Here is a 15,721-nt window from a genome sequence, read left to right as displayed (position 1 = left end):
CTCCACCTCATTCTGGTCTGTCAGGAAGATAGGCTCCTTTTTCTCTGGAGTCTAGTTTTTGCCAAGCGGCACCCGGGCACATAGATCATCTTTGAATAGTGAAATAATGGAGGATTAACACACTGGGTACCCAAATGATCCAGTGGAACATCGCTTCACGGGTGCTGTGGTGACTGCTAAGATAGACAGCAACATTGTGGGATCTCTTGGGTCAGCACCTGCTCTCTGAGTTTAAGTGTCTGCATGTCAGATGACATCAGTAGATGCATGACTTTAGTAATTGGAAATATTATGTTTCCGTGTTTACAGGTGTGTACACATGTGCAAGAGAGTTACTTTTGAGGAAATATACCCTTCTGCTGAGACAGAACATGTGTCTTGAACAGTTTGCTGTTATCAACCACACTTTCTTTGTGTTGAACATTTTTTTCTGTTTGGATAATATCTGTAGTCTTTACTCATTACCTTGTGCCCAATGAAAAAGACTTAGTACAGTTGTTTTCAGTTTTCTAAATTGATCAATTTGCCTGAAAGATCAGCCACAGAATGAACAAAACAATAGATATGCAAGTTGCCTATTTCTACTTACGTTTTGTTTTTATTATTTATTTTTTTTTTTTTGAGTCCGGTTACTCTGTGTAGCCCTAGCTGTCCTAGAACTTGCTTAGTAGACCAGGCTGGTCTCAAATTCACAGAGATCCTCCTGCCTCTGCCTCCAGAGTTCTGGAATTAAAAGCATGCGCCACCACACTTGGCTTACTTATACTCTATTAACAGTTTGCTGCAACAAGTTCTGAAATTTGGAGAATGTAGATTGTACTTCCGTTCAAATGACATCCCCCCCCACATGGTTTTACTATATAGCCCAGGTTGGCCTTGAACTTGTGGTCTTCCTACCTCTGCCTCCAGGTTATGATAGGATTGGAAATGTGCACTGCAGCACCCAACTTCAGATAATGCTGTGAAGAAATTGATTTATCTTGACAAAATAAATAAAGCAGTTAAGTATTTTTATCCTTCTTGACATAGTGGCATTTGGTTTAAATACCATTTAATCATGTCTTGTAAAAAATCAATTCAAGTTAATTTCATGAATTCTCTTAAGTATACTTTATAGTGTGATAAAATATGGATTAGCTCTTGTGTGTATGAAAACACTAAAAAAAAAAAAAACCTTGGCAGTTTTTTTTTTAGGCCTTTAAAATTTTACTTGAGTTTCTTGTTAGTGATATAAATATAGAATCATGGAAGGCTTGAGATTTTCTGCCTTGGCAGTTTGTGGTGTGTACCTAGGTGCCGGTGTGTGCTGTTTTACAGGGCCCCTCCTTTCATACGGAGTCCTGTCTTTAGACAGCTCACATCATTGCTCTTCTAAGTTGTGCCTTTGCAGTCAAACAGTTGGAAGGTAACTGATTTTTTTCCCATAGCTTCATAATTTATAAAACATAAAATGCAAAGACTAGACCAAGATGATTTTGGTACATGTTGTAACCTTAATTCAGTGTGGAGTTTAGAGAAGGAATCCGTTCAGAAGCGGGTGGCCCCTGACTGAGCAGCTACAACTTGATATGTTAACTCTTTTCAGGTTTTAGTTGTGGTTTTTTTTTCTCACTTAATTTGTAGGTGTTGGGTGTCTTTGATTTTATGTCTGTTGAGAAATTTATGATCAAGTACTTTATTTATGACATTATAGCCTCAGCTTAGGCAATTGATTGAAATACAATATAGGGAAATTTAGTATGCATTTTTAAAAGCTCAAATTGGGAAAGTGAACCAGTGTGGATTTGCTTTAGGGTAAGAAGAAAAAAAAGGCACAATAGGTTAACTTCTTTCTATTTCTGTTAGTGTTTATTGCTAAAGTCTTATTTACAATATTGACGTGTTTGCTTTTGGAGGTTAGCTGTACATTGTCATGTTGTACAGTTGAGATAGAATATTATAACTCATTGAAATTAGATATATAGAAAACAATCTACAAACTGTAGATACAGTTATAAAGTGTTTTTATTACTTAAGACAAGATTTTATTAATAAGTATGCTATCAAAAATAAGTAAGATTCAATGCTAGTGTTGCCAGGGATATTAGTGATAATGTAGCACACAGTGGGTTCTTTTGAGTAAATGACCAAGTTGAAATTAAAGAAGAGTTGAGAACAAAAATAAATATATTTCCTTTCTGTGACTGTTCAGTAGCAAACATTAATTCTTACAGAATCTAAATCATATTCCTTTAGAATTTGGAAAATAGTTTTTCTCTAATTTAAATATATCAAGTGAATGAATTAAGATTTTGTTAAACAAGTTGAAAATAAATGCATTTGTTGTTTTTGTTTCCTTTTTTAATATTAAAGGCTCAGGTTTAAAATACTGTCAGAGGCCTGAGCCGGTAGGTCCCAGCCAGTGTAAGGAAGGATGCCGTTGGCTTGGGTTCCCAGAGCCTGTAAGGGATTGAAAAGGAGCCAAGAAAGGTTTGTTTTATCTGCTTGGGAAGATGTGTTTTGCTAGAAGGAGCCTAGAAGTCTGATCCATTTCAGGGGTCTTGTTTGTTCTCTCCTGCTCAGTTGTATTTATCACTGACAGAGAAGTGTTGTTCACCTTATATGAGGATGAGTGAGGTAAACCACAGATCCTGTCTAGACCTCAACACCCCTTCCAACCCTAGCGATCTTAGTTCTACCCAAACTTGGACACACTCACTCTCTTGCCTTCCCATGTGATAATGGGGTCATGGTGTACATGAGCTATTTAAGCAAGACGAAGCTGCAAAGTCTTCAAGAAGTTGTTGATGGATAAGAAGTTCCTGGCCAACTCTCTCGGCATCACCTGGCAGCAGCTGAGCAGAGCCGACTGGGCAGAGGCGGTTTCCTAGCAGAGCCAGTTTCCTAGCAGAGCCCTTCCTGGAGCACCGGCCTGGAATGTGGATTTGTTCCCTGTTGCTGAAAGAGTTAAAGGACATTCTTCCTACCTTGGGACCAAAGGACTCCCATCTAAGGAAAACACCGCTGAGTCTAACGAAAGAAGAATGCGGTAAAATACAGGAGTACAGACCGCATGTGATGGAAAAGAGCCTTCCTGTGTGGGACAGCACCATCTGATCTGGAAACACATCAATGTGAGAAACCACGAGGCAATCTTGCCGTGTCTCTTTCTACTCAGGAGTCCCCAGGGGAGACAGCCTAAGATAGTGGTCATCCGTGGAATTCCTGGTATTGGAAAAACAACACTGGCCAGAAAGATGATGCTGATGTGGGCGCACAACGAGTTCTACGCACACAAATTCAAGTTTGCTTTCTGTTTCCACTGCCGGGAACTGAACTGGGTGGGAGAGCGCAGCTTCTCAGAGCTGATTGGGGGCCAAAGACTTAGGTCTCAGGCTCTCGTATCTAAGATTTTATCCAGACCAGATCAACTTCTGCTCCTGTTGGATGATTTTGAGGAACTCACATCTTCCCTCATCACAAGACCAGCTGACCTGGTGGAAGACTGGAACCAGAAGTTGCCTTATCTGTTCTCCTGAGCAGTTTGTTAAGCAAAAGGATGCTTCCAGAAGCCACACTCCTGATCCTGGTGAGACCGACTTCCTGGAGAGGAGTTGAACTCTTAGTTAAATGTCCCTCCCATGTCACCCTGACTGGATTTAGTAGAACTGAAACGCTTGACTATCTCAGGTTGTATTTCAGAGGCAAAATGACAAGGAATCAAGTTGTGGATTTTGCTTTGAAAAACACCATTCTCTTGTCCATGTGTCAGGTCCATGTGGTGTGCTGGACAGTGTGCCATTGTCTAAGAAAACTAATGCAGAAAATGGTAAATCTCACAAAGGCTTGTCCAAATGCAACATCTGTGTGTGTTTTGTATCTGGCTACCCTGTTCCCAACAGTATGTAAGAAACTTTCCGGCAGTAATTACCAAAAGCAATTGGAAGGTGTGTGCCGTCTGACTGTCCAGGATGTCTGGGACCTGAAGAGTGTGTTTGATAAGACGGACTTTCAGCATGTCAAGGTGGATGAGGCCACCATAGACACTTTTCTTCAAGTGAACGTTCTTCGAAAGCTAGAAGACCAAGGAGACCGTTACGTGTTTGCCTTGTTTAGCTTCCAGGAGTTTTTTGGTGCCCTGTTTTATGTTCTCATTTCCCCCCAAAGAATTGTATATTATCACCCACTGAGCCAAGTGAGCATTCAGGATCTGATCGCAATGTCGAGAGCCAGAGAAGGCTGTGAGACTCAGATGGGGCTTTTCTTCTTTGGCCTTTTAAATGAAGCATGTGCTGGCATCGTGATGAGGTCCTTCAAGTGCAGATTGGCCTTGGGTAACAAATTGAAGGCCATAAACGTGATAACCCAACTGAATGACTATGGATGCTGTGACTGCTCCCAGCTCTTCCCCTGCCTGACTGAAATCGCCGAGAAGAGTTTTGTCAGCAGTGCCCTGGAAAGCTACCAGAAAGTCTCTGAAACTCAGGAGCCTGAAGGACCTTCAACTGTCTGCGTTTTTCCTTAGGTACTGTCGAGATTTGGAGATTTGGTGACTCTGTCGGGAGCCTTCCACCAGGAGCTTCGGACGACTCAGTAGATCCTTCCCAGGGCACTCAGCTGAGAGAGATTAAGATCGCCTTTAGCTGGTGGCAAGATGTCTGCTCTGTGTTTGAAACAAATAAAGATCTGGAAGTGCTGATGGTGACTGACAGCATCCATACAGAGAGTCACCACCACCGTGAAGAAGCCCCAGTGTAAAGTGCAAAGGTTACAGTTGAAGACCTGTGAGGCCACCTTTAGAGACTGGATTCAGCTTACCAGCAGTCTTCAAAGGAACATGCACCTAAAGACTCTGTTACTGAGAGCAAGCTCTCCAGATATTTTTGGGTTGAAGTACCTGCTGCTGAGTTACCTTAGGGAACTGATGCTGGAGAATTGTAACCTCACTGAGGCCTCCTGTGAAGAAATCACCTCCTCTCTGAGGCATAGTAAGATGCTGACCCACCTGAGCCTGAAGGATGCAGGATCTAGGCACATCTGGAGTGCTCTGAGACATTTCATGTGTCCTTTGCAAGACTGGTGCTGAGGTAGTGTTCTTTGACTTCAGCATGCTGTAAATATATGATGTCATCTTTCAAGAACAATCAAAGCCTGCGAAGTCTGACCCTGAGTTTCAATAGGCTGATGGACGGCGGGGTCAGCCTACTCTGTAGCGCTCTGGCAGATGCCGGCTGCAGCTTGTTGGTTCTGGAGCTGGAACAGTGTTGACTCACCTCTGCCTCATGCCATGCTCTGGCATCCATGCTCTGTAGGCACAGGTAGCTAAGGTACCTGGACCTGAGCAAGAACATTATCGGAATCAACGACATGCTTGTTTTGGCCCTGGTGTTCCTCAGCCAGAGGCATGCAGAAGAGGTCGTGCTGAAGAAGAAATCAAATGAAGCAGAAGTGCTGAAGAAGAAATCAAATGATAGTGTGGGCATGCACACAAGACTACAGGGCCCAGAGTAGAGAGTGGCCATCTGATGATCGTGGAAGACTGGAACTCTTGATGCCTCAGCATGCCATGAGGAAATGAACACATTCAAGAGACCATAGGGACTCGTTCTTTCTAATTAAAATGAAAGCAGTGCCTGGTTTGCAGGTCCTTTGTCTGGAGCAGCCCAGTTTGTGCTGGAGTGTGGTGTGGGCGTGGCCTCCACAGCCCTCCCTGGGTTAAGGGCTGTCACTATGTTCATAGCAGATCAGACACTTAAGTGGGACCAGGTGGTTAAGAGGGTTGGGAAACACCTGTTTTACCTGCTGGAGTGCTGGGAGAACTAAATTAAACACGTGCGTGCTTTAAAACATAAAATATTGTTAAAATATTGTTTTTAGGTACACTGTATAGTATTTGGTATTTGACATAACTTTTAATTTTTAAATATTTATTTGTATTTTAAATTATGGGGAGTGGTGATTGGTGCTTGTGGAGATTAGAGGTGTTGGCACCTTTCAGAGCTGAAGTTACAGTGACAGTGGACCACCTGATGTGGGCGCTGCACACCAGCTCAGCCCATCGGTATGTACTCCTAACCACTGAACCATCTCCTCAATCCCCAGTTTGAGAATAAAGATACTACTACTTCATAGCTCTGCAGTCAGCGCTGTAATGTTTGTTAGACTCCGTTTAGAGAAGGGTCAAGATAGAAGGGAAGAATTGGGTCAGTGGACTGAGCTATAGGTCCAGTGTGGAAATTGAATCTAAAAGAATAATCGGGTTGATGTTTTAAAAGAAAGGGGGAATAATAGGAGGAAAAAAGAGATGTATTTATAAATACATGGGGTCTGAATTTTCTGGTGCCCATTCTTGAATGAAAAAGGCTTTCATGTTGATAAAGGTGATTGGCTGTGGTCAGAAACCTAGAATGATAGAAAACACTTGAATCAAACGCTAAGCAGCCCACCTCAGGTGGCTCGAGGAAGTTCTGGCAAGCAGGTGTTGTGTTTAATCTTCATTCTTTGATAATAATGAAGCATTCTTTCCTAAGTCAATGACTTAGGGACAGCTGTGTGGGAGTCCAGACGTTTTGTTTTCCTGACCGTGCAAAGGTTGATTCTACAACCTGGGGATAAGTTAGTTGTCATGTTTCTGCTGCAATCTTTTGGGCAAAATAACCATGAGAGATAGTAGGTAGGGAGCTCCATTCAGGCTGATTGGCTGTCTTAAATGTCTGACGTGTAGGCAGCCGGAAGTAATTTTAGCTGGAAGAACTGAGTGTGGCAGATTTTTGTCATTTAATTATAGACCTGTGATAGAAAAAACAAGAAAAGCACACCTGAAATTTGTAAGAAACAAGTGCCAGGCTCAGGACAGGGTGCTTAACCTCGCTAACAGTCAGCTGTGGAGTAAAGCTGCACCGCCACTGCTCCTCTGTCGGACCCAATTAGAACGCTGTTGGCAGAGCAAGACTGGGCCCTCCCTCGCCGCAGTAGAATGATGGGCAGGACTCCTCCTCTAGAATGCACTTTTCACCCCCTCAAACTGCCTGCCCCTTGGCCTCCTTGAGTGTGAGGCTTGTTTCACCAGGACCTCCCGGACTCCTGCAGTCTCAGGTGACAATGGCAGAAGAGGTATGTCTGAGACTTGAGTCTTCTGTAACTACTAAGAAGGCCAGGTAGCAAGCCCAGAGCTTTGGGGACCCACTTGGCGTAGAAGAGGCAGAAGGCAGACAAGAGTGGGCTGCTGACTGCTTTTTCCTTCTTTCAGTAAAATTTTCACATTGAACATTCAGTAAAACAATGGAAAAATAATTTTTTTAAATGATAGAGGCAGCGAGATAATTATTTAAATAAAGAACAAATGTTTAGGAAACAAAAAACATACTAGAGTGCTTATATCTGCTTTTAGCAAAAGGCCTGAGAAGCCATGCTGGCTAGGGCCTTTAGTTTATCCAGTTTTTAAGTTGCTAGTGTGTGTGTGTGTGTGTGTGTGTGTGTGTGTGTGAGAGAGAGAGAGAGAGAGAGCGAGCGCGCGCAAAGCAACCACTTTGGTGGTTGAAAAAGAGTTTTTTTTTTTCCCAAAATGAAAATAGCTTTTTTTTTTTTTTTTTGAGTTTTACTTCTTTGTGTGCTGGGAGTTGAACCCTTATCCTTCCCTCTTTTTTTTTTTCCTGTGTAGGTAATGCTGCAATAAACATCTTTCTACTTATATTTTTGTACACTTATCTAATTATTTCTCCAGGATGAATTCCTAGCAGTCAGTGGCCAAATTTTATAGTTTCAGTTATTGATTGATGACTTAGACTCATCAAGTAATGCATTATTTGTCTAGGAAGAAATACAGTCTCATGTTTTCTATTAGTCATTTGTGACTTTTCATTAGTGGTTAATAATTATCGACTACTCACAATGGGTATTGAGAACCACTGTGAACATGACACCAGATTCCTAGGTCAGAACTTTGCTCTGGTTAAATCTATGCAAACTGTGAGCCAGAGCTGATTCATAGCAAAGGATGAAAATGATATATGAGAATATTACTGTATAGGGTTTAGAAGAAAAAGAATGAAATTTGGCCTTAAAACTTTGTAGCATATATTTTTCTTTATGTGATAGTTTTATCTGCTTACATTGTAATTGAGTACTTGCTTCTCGTCTCCTTTAGACTTTCAAGTTCCACAAGAAAACATATCTGTCTGGGTTATGACTATGTGTCCAGGCATTAAACATCTGTTGAGTTATTTACTAAATGGGGAAGTACATGTATACAATGAATTACGGCATCTGCTTCCAGTGTTGTTTGTAGAAGCATGGCTACCAAGCTTTTGGGCATATGTTATGATGTTGCTAAAAATAGTGTTTTCAAACTGCCTAGAGGAAACCCACATTCTTTATTTAATTAAATTGCATTATTTTGTGTGTTCATACCATTTCATAAAGCAAGAAGGTGAACCATCACTCGGCTTCCACATTATGCAGCCTAATTATAAACACAGGGTCAGACCTCTATACTGAGAGGCAGCCGTTCAATAAATCAGTATTACAAATGATATGCCCCAAAGGAGTATTTACTGGTTACTTTAGCCAACTTATAAATGAGTAGCTTAAGACCACAAGTAATTAGATGGGGTCAGGAGTAAAGAATACCTATAAAATGGATAGCAAGTTTTTCCCTATTCTTTCAGGCTCATTACTTCTTTTATGCTGATTTGCGTTCTAAATTATCATTGATATGAGTATTCCAATTCATGTCTTTCAGTAGTAAAATGTAAATAATTTTGATTGCAACCACTAAGGAACAAACGAGTCATTGAGGAGCAGAAAGCTTTCTGGGCCAATTAGGAATTGTTCTTAAGTTCTGATGCTCATAATCCAGTCAGTGAGCACTCTGTTCATGGTACACTATTAATTGTATCAGTTTCTTATCATTCACTGTGTGTGTGTGTGTGTGTGCATATATGAACATGTTCATGAATGCACATGTGGAGGTCAGAGGTCAGCTTCAGAGCTCTCATTCCACTGTGTGGGTTTTGGGGATTAAACTCACGTTGTCAATTTGGGAGCAACTATTAAGCAATATTGCTGACCCTGGTAAACTATTAATTAGACATAATTTTAATCAGATTTATTTCATTTGTTTTCATAATGAAGTTTAATTTTTTTAATATTCTAGTATATTAATTTCTTTTTCAGCAAATCGAGAAAGCTAGCAAGTGTGAGACAGTGAAAGAGCATTATGAACAAACTGGCAAATTGTTTATAAATAGTAAATCCCTATCAAATATTTTATAGGAATATGATCATAAATAGTCCCAGGACATCCCTCTCAAACACACTATATATACATTCCAATTTTATCTTCCTTGCTTATTGCTTTGAAATTGAATGTAATTAGAATAAACAAAACACTGCTATTCAGAGTCATGCCTTCATCTCCAAATAGTGTCTTAACTAAACTACTTTTTCCAACTTTAAATGTTTTCTTAATGTCATATTATTTGATTTTCTCCTTTGTGAAATTTGGTAGTGTTGTATAGGGACACCTAGATTGTACAATATTTGTTCCCTTAATCAGCAGCCCTCACTTAATATATAATAGGATTCAGAATAAGGTTTTATTTTGTAAAAATTAATGGGATAAATAACAAATTGATTTTCATTTTTCTTCTCTGTAAACTTGAGGAACTTGCCAGTGCATACATTTTGGCAGTCAAGTCTCATGGAATGGAATGTGTGAGGGCACTTGCTAACTGTGCACCCTGGCTCTCAGTAAGCAGATTTCTCTGCTGGAGATAGAGTAGTCACCGAGCTCTAGTCCTCCTTTTGCCAGCATCGTCATCAGGCATCATTAGTTACCTGAGAGCTGTGAGGACCAGCTCATTTGAGTACAGCTCCTTAGCTACTGGGATTGCATATTCAGTCTCTACTTTTATGAATGACTATTTACATGGAAAAACTTTTAACAAATTGTATGAGTGTATATGGAAGAAAAGGATAGAGATAGAACAGTCAATTATACTTATGGAAAAAGTGCATAAATACTAAGTTATTGACTGTGGTTTAAGAGTTGGCAGTATGGGGCTGGAGAGGGTTCAGTGTTAGGAGCATTTGCTCAGTTCCCAGCACCACAGCACAGCTCACACCATCTCCAGCACCCTCTTCTGGTCCCCCTGGGCATACGTGCAGGCAAACAGTCACTCATACACATAAAATAAAAAAGAAATAAAATTTAAAAATTAGAAGTAATTTGGTGACCGAAGCTAAAATACTACAGCTTTAGAGATCTCTCTTGAACAACTAGAATATTTTTTTCTGTTAGACAGTGAGATTGTATGACAAACTCATTACTTTCAGTATCTTCAGGTAAATAACATTAATATTTTATAATAGAAATTATTTTTAGTGCTTTATTCTAGTGAGATCTTAAAATGTCACCTTTATTTGAGCTTTAAGTTCTAATAAAGATTCTAATAAAACATTCTAGCAGAACTTGAAAGCTCTGTGTTTGGGGTGGGATTGTGTAAGTATGGTTGTGCATGTGCATGCGTGTGTGTGTGTGTGTGTGTGAAGCCAGAGATTAGCTTAGCTGTTGTGCTAACCCTTGGTCTCCTTAAATGAGTGTAATTTTTCCTCGTCTACTTATCGCAGGCGTCCATAACAGTAGACCTAGCTACTTAGATGTTTTGACTATAACTGGCCGGCAAAGGCTGCTGTAGTCTTCTGTTGGGCTTGTGGGCCAGTGTGCTGGCAACCTCTGATTCCCCCACTGAGATGAGAATGGAGTGGAAGACCTTTCTTTCCTAGGACTCAGTAAAAGTAGGCTTTCCTCTAATGTAGAGACTGAGGCAATTAACCTACCAGCATGGTTTAGGACTGCCAAATACGCAGGACTCATCGTGACTAAGAACTATATCTAGACTATTCATTCATGGCCCCTCTCTGCTTGCTGAGAGACTCTGCCTTCACTTCACTAGGTGACTGTTCCCACCTTCGGACCTGAGAATTTCTTTTCCCTGGGCCCCTTTCAGGTATAGCGGTGCTTTCCTCCAGGCTACTGGATGCTGAATTGCTCTAGTGTGCACATTGTCCTGGGGGATGGGGCACAGATGCATGTTTAGACTGTTACCTTCCTATCACTGCTTTTTTTTTTAATATTTATTTACTTATTATACAATATTCTGTCTGTGTGTATGTTTGCAGGCCAGAAGAGGGCACCAGACCTCATTACAGATGGTTATGAGCCACCATGTGGTTGCCGGGAATTGAACTCAGGACCTTTGGAAGAGCAGGCAATGCTCTTAACCACTGAGCCATCTCTCCAGCCCCTATCACTGCTTTTGGGAAAAATGTGTCATTTATTCTGCCTTATTGATGCTAGATTTCTAAGATCCTTTATTTACTTTGTATTATTTATTAATTTATTATTTTGATAGCACTTTAGACAATATATTTTAATCATTTTCTCTTCCATCCCCCAGATCCTCTCCTTCCCTCCCCACCCAACTTCATGATCTTCCTCTCTCTTAAAAACAGTACCAAAACAAAACAAGAAAAAGCACCAAGAAGCACGAAGTACTATTTGTTTAAAGGTCTTATATTGACTGTTACCTGTGAGTGCCAAGTCAGCTTGTTATAATGTCATTTTATTAAGTATTATTTAGTTGGTCTCACTGCAGGTCAACATTTAGTCACGTTCACTCTGTGATGTTTTTTCTGGTATTCTTAATAGGAGGTAAAAATACCCTTTATAAGTATGTATTAGTTATACTTCCTGTTTTGTCAGGCCTCTCAGCCAAGGGATGTGTGTTTGCTATGCCTGTAGCCAGCTTGCCCATACTTTTCATGTGCTTTCTTAGTTATATGACCATCATCATAATCTGTTTTTAAGCATTTTAAAAAAGAAAAGCTATAGACTTTAGTGGTCATTCCCTAGTGCTAGCAGTAATATACAATCTGTTTCCATAGATTAGCCTGTTCCAAATACTTCAAATGACATAAGAATATATGACCCATTTTAACAGGCTTCTTTCATTAATACGTTTTTTATTGTCTTCCATATTGTAGCAGTACTTTATACGTGTGTGTGTGTGTGTGTGTGTGCATATGCATATGCATATGGAGGCCTAATGACAACCTCCAGTGTTGTTCCTAGTAGTAAGGAGGCCGTTTGTTCGTTCCCGGCTGCCCAGACCTGAAATAGTCACTCAGAAACTATATCATTTGAACCACTACTTGGCCAAATAGCTTAAGCATATTTTTAGCTAGCTCTTACATCTTAATTTAACCCATTTCTATTAATCTGTGTATTGCCACATGGCTGTAGTTTATCGACAAGATTCCGGCTGGCATCTGTCTGTCGTGGGGCTACATGGCTTCTCTGCGACTCCGCCTTCTGCCTTCTTTCTCCCAGCATTCAGTTTAGTCGTCATGTCTGCTTCCCCTCCCGCCCCCCCAGGTCTACCTTATCACAGGCCAAGGCAGTTTCTTTATCCACTAACCAGGAAAAGCAACACATATACAGAAGGACTTCCCACACCAGTTCCTCAGGGGTCTTTCAACTTCTTTGAGTCAGGTTTCTTACATGCTTGGAGCTCATTAAGTAGGTGAGGTCAGTAAGCCCCAGGGGTCTTCCATTCTCCACCTCCCCAACACTGGAATAAGAAGTATACACACCATCCTTGGCTTTTTGTGTGAGTTCTGAGGATTAAATTCAAGTGCTTACGCTTGCTTGACAAATGCCTTACTGACTGAGCTCTCTCCAGCCCCCATTACCTTGTTCCCTTTATAGCTGAATGGGTCCTGCATCCCATGTGAACTTCGCTATAAACTGTCTTCCAGCTGACTTTGGGTAGTAACAGAAAATGGCAGAACAGTCATTGCCCACACATCAATGGCTTTAATTTCCAAACTTGCATATAATTGCTACTGTCAGATACAGTTACTGTCTGCCCAAGCTTCCTTCCATTGGGACAGCTGTGCCATGCTTTGATGAGGAGTTATAAATGAAGGGTTTCTGAAACTTTTTGAAGGCTTGGAACCTGTCTGCTTTGAAAATTTAAGCTATAAAATTATATTGTCTTTTAAATATTTTATGAAACTGACCTGAATAAGTTTGACAGTAATAGGAATAACAAAGGTTTGAAGGTTCACTGATTATAATTATATTTCTGAATTAATTATGAATACATTCCCTTTATGGATTTGTGCTATATTGGCTACAGTTCGATACATGTACTTCTAAGTTCATGTCACTTTGTGACTGTAGTGATATGACAGGATCTTGCAGAGGGCTGCTGGGTGAGAGACTGCCTGTTATAGTAATGCCTTCTCCACTCCAGATCTGGAAAATGAGCTACAGTTAAAGTTGACCAGCAGCAAGATCACAGGGTAAGAACTCTGTCATTAGATGACTTTGTGATTGCATGAGCGTCAGAGTGTATTTACACAAACTATGGCCACTATGATGATACTAGGTAATATGGTCGTGTGATTGTCATACAGTCTCTCTGCAGGACTGTCTGCTGTACAAGTGAACTTTTCAGCTAAGCAGACATATTCTTTTTCGTTAACATTTCAATGGAAATTCTTTCTATTGGGATAATAAATTTCTTAGCATTTTAAAACATAATTTGCTAGACACATATTTTCATTTTTCTTACTTCCCAGGGTTATCAAAGTCATATGATAAGCTTGTAGGCCAGTTAAGATATAGATTGTCTCTGTCTAGTAATCTAAGGTTTGCACTCACAAATACCTTACTGACTGAGCTCTCTCCAGCCCCCGTTACCTTATTCCCTTTATAACAGAATGGTATTCTCCTGTATGGACATAACACATTTTGCTCATCCGTTGTTGGACTATTGGGTTATTTCCACTTTTCAAAATTAAGATTTGTTTATTTGTATGCATGAGAGCATACATAAGTTTTTATGTATTATATGCATGCAGAAACCTGTGGAAGACTGAAGGCATTGGATCTAGGGTTGCAGGTAGTTGTGACCCACCATGTGGGCACTAGGAACTAAACCCTGTGGTCCCTTGCAAAAGCAGGAAACACTCTTAATGCTGAGCCATCTCTCCAGTCCTTCCCCACCCCCAGTTCTTTTGAATGATGCTGCTGGGAGCATTTGTGGACAGTTTTCTATCAGGCATATATCTTCATATGGGGTATAAACCTAGGAGTGGGGTTACTTGATCAGAATCTGAGCATAATCATAGACATGATAAATCCTAAATATTGAAAATTTGAAAGAAAAGAAAATCCTAAAGCTCATAGTTCCAAAAGATTAAAATCTTGAATTTTGAAACCTGGACAACCAAGATTATAAAAATTGGAGTTTCCTTTCAAAAGAAAATGCCACCAAGTAGATAGAAGCTAGTCAGGAATAGTAGGTCATACCCATAATCCCAGTGCTTGGGAAACTGAGGCAGAAAAATCACTTAGTTTAAGATCACCCTGGACTTCCACAAAGTGAATTCCAGGCTAGCCTGGGCTATAGAGTGAGGCCCTTTTTCAAACCAAAAGGTAGAAGCTGAGTTTCTGGGTAACGGACTGGTTGTGGGTAGGACTGGTATTGAGTAAGTGTAGCACTCCTTTTGCCCCTTTGTACAGTGCTGTGCTTGCCTTGGAGACTGCCCTTCCTCAAAGAGTGACAAAAGTGGACAAGCCAGTACCCTTCTAAACCAAACACTGCTTGTGTTTGATTGTCAAAGAAGATGCGCTAGGTACATTTAACCTAGTCTAACTTGGAAAGACCTGTGCCTGCTTACTTTCCTTTGACTAGTTGATGGGGTTTTCAAAACTGTCCCAGTGTTTGCTTGGTTAAGTTTTTTAATTCAAGTGTGTACAACTCATACCCTTGTGTGAACTGAAAATTTAGAACTCTTCCTCTCATTTATATAATAATGACTGAGGAAAGTAAAGGACTTTATAGTTATTTATTTGGGGATTTGGTGGACCTTGCAGATTCTTCTGCAAACCATAAGGATAGATTTGATGTAGGGTGTGACTGAGGTTTCCAAAGGTTCATTTTAAGGTTGCTATCAATAAAATTCCATTTGACCCAGTACATTTGATGGAAATTTTTGATGGAATGGCCAAATAATATGGCAGTGATGATTTAAAAACTCACCATTTATCTGTATTGGAATGCCATCTAGCTTATGATATTCCAGAAGATCTTAATAAATTAAAGTCACATTTGTCTGGAGAACCCATTCAGTTGTTGATTGCTTTGAAAATAATTACATGAACGGCAGGATGAGAAGACCCCATCATGTCACTGCTTGATCAACGACACTGTTCCCGTCAACCTCAAGGAGTGCTTATGAGCTCCTATAGACTGGCTTTCCGCATAGCCTGTATAACACAGGTGTGGTCCAGATGAGAAGACAGAAAAATCTAACAGAGAATGACAATGTTTCACATCCTGAAGGAGTTAGAAAATGGACAGCAGCATATAGAAGGTGAATGTGAATTCTCTGAGGGGGAGAAAATTCATGTAGTAAAGGGCTTGACAATGTAATTAATAACTATGGAAGTTGGCCAGCTCTATGAATTGCTTCCACTCAGTTGCCCCTAATCAGTTGCTGCAGTACAGTAAATACACTTTTTTTTGTATTTTTTCCTTTTAGTTTTTTGTTTGATTTTAAGTGGTTGGCATTTTTAAAAAATAATTTGCTATGTTATATATTTCACCTTCACATTTCCTGTACTAGAAGTATACATTATATAAAGGTTTGGAGAGTTCTGGTTCATTTT

The 15,721-nt window shown here is 40.2% G+C and overlaps 1 protein-coding gene and 1 pseudogene across 2 annotated transcripts in view; both read left to right on the top strand.

Moving 5' to 3' along the window:
* Acbd6 (acyl-CoA binding domain containing 6) overlaps positions 1-15,721 on the top strand; it is a 143,933-nt gene that overhangs the window by 21,809 nt on the left and 106,403 nt on the right. The gene's annotated exons all lie outside the window — the stretch shown is intronic.
* LOC146894941 (NACHT, LRR and PYD domains-containing protein 8 pseudogene) lies at positions 1,245-6,040 on the top strand (annotated as a pseudogene).

The sequence above is a fragment of the Myodes glareolus genome, chromosome 5 (assembly GCF_982192425.1).
Source record: "Myodes glareolus chromosome 5, mMyoGla1.1, whole genome shotgun sequence".
NCBI lineage: Eukaryota > Metazoa > Chordata > Mammalia > Rodentia > Cricetidae > Myodes > Myodes glareolus.
Note: the sequence above shows the minus strand (reverse complement) of the source record. Positions and strands in the feature narration are given on the sequence as shown.